This window comes from Neomonachus schauinslandi, chromosome 4 (genome assembly GCF_002201575.2).
Source record: "Neomonachus schauinslandi chromosome 4, ASM220157v2, whole genome shotgun sequence".
Taxonomy (NCBI): domain Eukaryota; kingdom Metazoa; phylum Chordata; class Mammalia; order Carnivora; family Phocidae; genus Neomonachus; species Neomonachus schauinslandi.
The window spans coordinates 104699229-104706579 of NC_058406.1; the positions used below are offsets into that span (position 1 = coordinate 104699229).

The 7351-nt window shown below is 46.7% G+C and overlaps 1 long non-coding RNA gene across 1 annotated transcript; it reads left to right on the plus strand.

The window, feature by feature from the left end:
* The first annotated feature begins 805 nt into the window (after positions 1 to 805).
* On the plus strand, positions 806 to 2184 carry LOC110578485. Its single transcript, XR_002480179.1, has 2 exons — positions 806 to 865; positions 2124 to 2184. It is a non-coding gene; the product is annotated as an uncharacterized LOC110578485 (long non-coding RNA).
* Positions 2185 to 7351: the final 5167 nt, after the last annotated feature.

Consider the following 7351-nt stretch of genomic DNA (forward strand, 5'->3'; position numbering starts at 1 on the left):
CCTGGGAGCTCAGAATCCAAGACCAGCAGAGGTGACTCCTCTGGGATCTCATTCTAATTCAATGCTTGGTTCCCCCACCCGTTCCACCTTATGATAATCACTTCCTGGGAACCCTAGAGTCTGGGTGACTTATACATATATAAAGAGATGAGAGATAAGTACTGTCTACTGTAACCACCCAGTTCCCTTAAATGCAACCTAATGGTTTTCTCAGTAGAAGGCAGGACAGAGGGTTACAGCCCCCATTTATTACCTAAATAACAATAGGCATAAAATCAAAGCCATTTGCCCTGTCTTTCCACCAGTTCAGGCTGAATGTGACTCTGAGCCTAGGTTAAGTCAAAGTCATGCATGTTTAATGGGCCTCCCAGAGAGCCATTCACCTCCTCAGTTGTTAAGTTTTCCTTAAGACAATGCTGTCTATGTACCCCACCCAGGCCACCCCCTCCCCTCTGCCAACCAGAGCTTCCCGGAACCCTGCCCTCACACCCTCAAAACCTGAATGCCTGCTTGGGATCATCCCAGATGCCAAGGTTCTAAGTCAAAAGTCACGAGTGAGTTTGGAAATCCAAGGCAGCCAGCCTCGTAAAGTGATGGGGAGGTGGGGCCAAGATCAGAGTGAAGGTACCATCACCCCCAAGTCCTGCCATGCCACGAGGGAGGCTGCCAGCCCTGGGCGGTGAGTAAAACCTGAAATTTGAGGAAGGACAGGTGGGTCTTATTGTGACTAGGGACTAATTACAACACTCCAATCCCAGGCCACCTCATGGCCTTAGGCAGGAATGTGAGATGTATAAAAGGTGGGCAGGCTCAGAGCATCCCAAACCCCTTGGCATCTCCACACTCCAGCCACTGGCAAACTTGGGTAAGTCAGGCAAAGCAGTGCCTCTCCTTGCAGCCTTGCTCCACATGGTCCCAACCTGGCTGGGAGTTGGCCTGGAGCTCTGGGTGGTTGGTCAGAAAGATCTAGTTGGGCATTTCTCTTTACCAAATTATTGGGGACCAACCAATAGTGGTCTGCAAGCCATCCAGCTGAGGGTGTGGGGAGCTGGGCTGAGATGGGAGAGGAAAGTCTGCCAAGAGACCAGTGTCTTGAGGATCCTGCTGGTGTGTTATGGGTGTTGTATCTTGTCAGATGCTGAGAGGGATTCAGTAGAAGGAGAGGGTGCACCAGCCATGAGGCAGAGCACCTGGCAGAGTTGTGGTTTAAAGAAAACTCAAATATAGGGAGGGAAGAAAGAAGACTGCATTGGGGTGCAGAGACCCCAAGGAGCACAGAGCAGCAGGGACAAGATGATGTGATATAGGGGGAAGGTCCTGCTCCAGGAATTGGGGACCACCATTTCTACCTACTTGTGCTGAGTGGCTGGGGACTAATTACGTCCTTCTCTGAGGTTGGTTTTCCTCAACTGTAAATAAGAATCAAGCTAAAAAGTCCATTTTGTCTCTAGACTCCTTTCTCTTATAATTGTCTTACAGAAAAGAGATGCTCCTTCTCATTCTTTTTTAATTTTTAGAAATTTATTTAATAAGTCAAAACCTTTACACTGTGCTCATCATGAGCTAGCTACCCTGTGTGGTTGTGTGTGTGTGTGCACACACATACATGTATGTATGCATGTTTATATGCATGCATTTTATATACCCATTTAATCCTTACAACAACCCTAAGAGAGGCATGTACAGAGGGCTAAGTAACTTGATCAAAGTCACACAGCAGGTTAATAGTTTAGCCAGGACTCAGATCCTAGGCAATCCTCTTCCAGATTCCATAGTTTTGGCATAAAAGTATATTACTTTTTGTTCTTGCTCTCCTTGTCGTTCCTTCTCCCTCTCTCCCTTTTCTCTTCTTCTCCCATTCCTTCCTTGCTTCATTCTTTCCATGTTTCTCTGTCTCGAAAAGAATTGAAATGACTTACAAACTTTTGGCCACAACTTATATTCAACACACATTTACACACACATGCATGGATATTTATACACAGACATACAGACCTTAAGTTGTGAAACCATCAGGGCAAAGTAGAAGCAGAGAAGGATGTGAATGCGGCAGGCCCTGTCCTTGGGCCCAGAGTATCTCTATGGTGAAGGCGTTCCTCACTTTTTTGTTTTTCTGTTTCCAGTTGTGTGTCAACGAAGAATGTCTCAGCAGAAGCAGAAGCAGTGCTGCCCCCCACCCCAGCAGTGCTGCCCCCCACCCCAGCAGTGCTGTCCCCCACCCCAGCAGTGCTGCCCCCTACCCCAGCAGTGCTGTCCCCCCCAGCAGTGCTGCCCCCCACCCCAGCAGTGCTGCCCCCAACCCCAGCAAACCAAGCAGCCATGTCAGCCTCCACCCAAGTGCAAGGAGCCCTGTGCCCCCAAGTGCCAACAGAAATGTCCACCCCAACAGTGCCAGAAGTTCAAGCAGAAATAAGACCCCAGCATTCGACCAGAGGCCAAGCTTCCTAGGAAAACAGAGAGCGTGAAGTTCACTGCCCCTCTCTCGGCCATCTGTCAACACCACTCACCCCAGCTTCTGACTGCAGCCACACTTCAGGAAAAGGCAGCACCAGGAGGGCGGTTTCTTCGATCTCTACTTATTAATTAGCAACTGCAATTTCCACCTCAGACAAGGATCTGGTTCTGAACTGTCTAATCATCTCTACTGACGTGTATTTACATTACTATGTCTGCTTCTCGGAAGCTTGGGCAGCATGCGGAACACCTTTCTTACCACCCTCCACCTCTGCTCCTGTTTTTCAAACAATTAAATGTAGTTCCTCTGGCACTCATGTCTCAGTCTGATTCTTCTGTTGTTGGACAATGTTACATTCCTGCAGATTTTTTGTCCCGCCCCCACCCCAGAGCCCTAGGGCAGCTGGGCATGTGGTGCAGGCAGAGGAACAGGCACAGTACAGATGCACTGGTGAGCTGTGGGTCGTTCTCAGTGGTCCTGCTGGGGTACGGAGGAGACACATCCCATACCCACAGAAAATGAAAGCACCACTGGAACCAGGGGGAGATGACGCCCATCTGGAGAACATGTGGGAGAGAAAGCATCCCTGCAGGCTGAGAAAGAGCAAGGGAATCCCCCAGTCAAGAGCTACATAGCAGAGAAGGATTGAGGCAAATAAATTATATTTCAGAGAACAGACTCCAAGGGCTTCTGGGTCCAAAGGAGTTGAGAATAAGGCCTTAAAACTTCTCCCATAGGTGAAGAGAAGACACAGTTTCTTCAAGCTAACCAAATGTGTCATGAGGATGAGCACTGGGTGTTATAGGCAACTGATAAATTATTGAACACTACATCTGAAACTAATGATGTACTTACTGTATGTTGGCTAATTGAATTTAAATTTAAAAAAAGGAGACAATCTATACAGACCTTGTATACTCAACACATGATATCCACCATCAATATGTGATTAAAATCACAGCCCCCATTATTTCTCAGTTGGGGATTTCCCTGAACTATTTCCCCCACAACCCCCCTACTTTCAATTCAAATTTCTGGAGGATTGCAGTAACCAGATAATTCAGAGGCACAGGTAATCCAAACTGCTGGTTCCTATTGTTTCCACTACCCACTCCATCCCTCTCCACCAAACCCCTCTCTTACAAAATAGTCCACAGGTTGGGGTATTGGAACCTCCTTTCTTAAACCTGCCTCCCCTTTCATGCTTCTGGGCTCCAGGGCAGTCACTGAGAGCCAGCAGAAGTACCCAGAAGGAGGCAGAGAGGAAAATATCATGAAAGGGGCAGAAGGAAGTATAGAGGGAGAGATGTATGCGGATGTGTTCATATTTACATTGTAATAACTGTTAATGTGTGTGTGTCTCTTTGGCTGTATTATAGGAATACATTAAGTGATTCAATGGAAACATATCTCTTTGCTAATATTTGAATAGTATAGATTGGATAATGAATTCTTTTAGAAGCATTGTACATTGTGTACTCTTACTTTGTCCCAGTTTTAACTGAACATTAAGGGAATACATTTTTTTTAATTGTAACTCTGCCAATATCTTTATCTAGAGGCCTGTTGCCATTTTTGTCTTTTATGAAATTTTTGTCACCAAGAAAGGCAGGATTACATTTTTTTTCTTTCAGATGGAGTTGATGTAGTGTATTCTTGGTTATCAAAATACTCATAGTTTGGGGACTTTGAAATGGTAAATATTTATGGTGTATAAAAAAGCATGATACATAACTGTACGATCTTAATTACATTAAAATGCTTACTTGTGTAGATACACACATAGGATCTAGAAGTCAAACTGTAAATTGCTTGTGATTATGGATGACTTTGTTCTTTGCTTCTTGTGTTTTTCAGTTTCCTTTTATGCACATGTTAACTTTTAAAAAATAAATTTTTTAAAACCTAAAAAAAAAAAGAAGTCTGGATTACCCCAGCACATTATTATAGACCCTGGAGAACGCAGAGTTAGCTAAAGACCGAAGTTTTGAGCATTTCTTACCTGCAGGGCTGGGCTCCTCTTCCTCCATCAGACTCCTGTGCCTTTCAGCTGTCTCCCCTCCTTCTATCCATCCCCCATCCATCTGTCCCCCCACCCTGTCAATCCATCATTGCAGCCTTAGTAAGCACCTCCATTCCTGTTTGTGCAGAAGGTGAGGGGTGCTATAAGAACAGAGAAACCAGCACAGACTCTGGGCCTCTGGGCCCAACAGTCCCTGGGAGAAGACCCTCGTAAAACAAAGAACATTTAGACAGGGTGGCATACAATTAAGGGATGACTTGGGTGGTACATTTGACAAACACCTCACACCTTGGAATTCAGAGATAGAGAGAATGAGAACACCTTGAAAATGAGAACTCGCTACCACCCCCACATTCAGAGCTGTCATTTCAGCACAGTCTCCAAATGTGTCCTCCTCACCCCCATACATCACCTTCTCCCCACATCTCTCTCGTTTGGGCTTTTACCCCTCTTGCCTTACCCTTCCTCACTCTGCAGTGTAACATGAGATTGAATTTCACCTCTTTGGGCTTCATTTAATTTTCTTTTTACTAATTTCCATAATTAGCACACATGCACATGTGCTTGTGTGTGGACCATCTTGCTGATTTTTCTTTTGTCCCCGTCACACTGAATCTGGATTCCAGAACCACCCCTCTTCCACTGTGTGACTTGCAGTGAGTTATAGAACTTCCCTAGGCTCACTTTTCTCATCTGTGTGGTGGGGGAGAAGATTAGCTGCTTTTTGGGGTGGAAGGGGGAGTTGTCCAATGAGAATGTAACTAAACAGTTTGATAAATGTTAGCTGTTGCTTTTATTGTTATTCTCCAATTCTGACTGAGCAGCCAGCCTACAGGCAGCACCCTTTGCTTATTCCCACACATTGGAAGACGTGGGCTCCAGACCTTCAGTGATACAAAGGTGTAAAGGGGAAGGGCAAATTTCAGGGTCAAGGACAGGACCAATTAAGTAGAACAAAAGATCAGAGTGGGTGTTCATAGGGGGAAACAAGATTTAGTTTAGGTCATAAGTATCCCATTTGGTGGTTGCCCTTTACTTCCAGAATCTTCCCTGTTTTAACGCCTGCCCAAAATGGATCCTGCTCTTGAGGCAATCCTGGCAGCTCTAGCCCACAGTGATTCTCAGCTATCATTGGGACAGTCAGCCCTGTCTCTGTGAGGCAGGCTATGCTCCCTGGAGGCAAGAAGGGAGGCTGACAAGCTGAGGAAGCATGTACAGGGGCAAAGTCCTGACTGACACAGGTGTGCCAACTTTTGCACACATTGACACCACCCTACTGAAGTAGGTATGGCTACTCCCAACAGGGATAGAGGACTGAGGTTCAGAGAAGCTCCCTCCTTGCTTGCAGTAATAACAGCCTGTAGTGGTGGAGCTGAGATGCAAACTCAGGACACTCTGGCTCTCTGGTTTACATTCTCTGTGACACAGCAAGTGCCCTGACTGTGCTGGTAGCTAGAAGAAGCATAAAGACTGAATCCTGTCTTTCCAGAACGTAGAACCCGTCAATCCATTGGTGAGGCAAAGTCAGCATGTTTACAAACCTCCACACAGTCATACTTGTTTGCACAAGATTAAGCACTCGTGTGTGTTCATGCACTCATACAAATTACACACAGTGGTTGTTATTCAAGTACATTCTACAACTTTGTAGATTGGTATTGAGCTTCGAGAGCAGAAGCCGGACCAGCATTCCAGAAGCCCTGATGTGACAGTTATGGTCCTCCTAGTTTCCCAGTGGTGTAGAGGACTCTGTGGGTTAGTCAGTGTGGTGGCAGGAGCACTGGTGGGCAGGAGAGTTAGTGTGGTGGCTGTTTGCTATCTCTTACAGAAGTGGTTTTAATATTTCAACCATTCAGTCAGCAACACCTGTTGCTGAATATACCTGTTGAATATCAGCCCTGTACACACTCACTCTTGCACACTCACTCATGCTTGCACATTCATGCACATATTCCCACACATATACATTCATAAGCCCTCACATGAGGTCACAACCGATTACACACTGACACATAGTCACATGCTGTCATCACATAGATATGACCACACACTGACACACACTCACAGGCACCTGAGCACACAGACACACATGCTCACGGTGTCTCTCCCACTCACGTGTTGGCCCCAGAGTGTGGAGTCCAGCCTCTGTTCTCATGTCCTAGCAGCTTGTCCTCTCAGCTTTTTCTCGGCCTCTGCCGCATTCCAGCAGGGATGTTTGACCATCGCCTTGAGACCCCAGGGGGAAGGGTTTGGTAGGGGGTGTGTCTTCCTCAGAGAAGAATAAAGCTATATATTTCAAATAAGGAAATCCCTTGAAAGGTGGTGTGGCACAGGAAAAAGAACATCCACCCACCTAGAAGCCTGAGAGACCTGGGTTCAAATCCCTTCTGTTTCTTACTGAGTAACCTTGGCCAACTTAACTTTTCTAAGCTGTAAAATGAGAACCACTCAAACTTCCAGGCCCAAATTAGAAATTCCAACAGACAGGCAGTGGTGGTCTGCCCTTCCCTTCCTCCACAGGCTCCCTGGGAAAGTGAAGACGTCTCCCAGCTGCCAGTTTTTGTACCCCAGGGGATCCCTGGCTGGTGATGGATTTCAGCAGCGAGGCTCCAGCTCTAGCCACCAAGAATCCTTCAGTGGGAGCCCTGCCTGTGGGTGCAGCCCAGGGCGGCCTGCTCCACCTTCTCCTACAGGTTTGTACATGTGTCCTTGCTGCCTGGCATTCCTGGGAGAATCATACACATCTGGTACTGAAGACACAGCAGGCATGGCCTGTGCCTGAATCTGCTGAAACTCCTCCTGGGTCACTGTGGTGCCGTCTGGCACTGTGTGTGTGTGTGTGTGTGTGTGTGTGTGTGTGTGTGTGTGTGTGT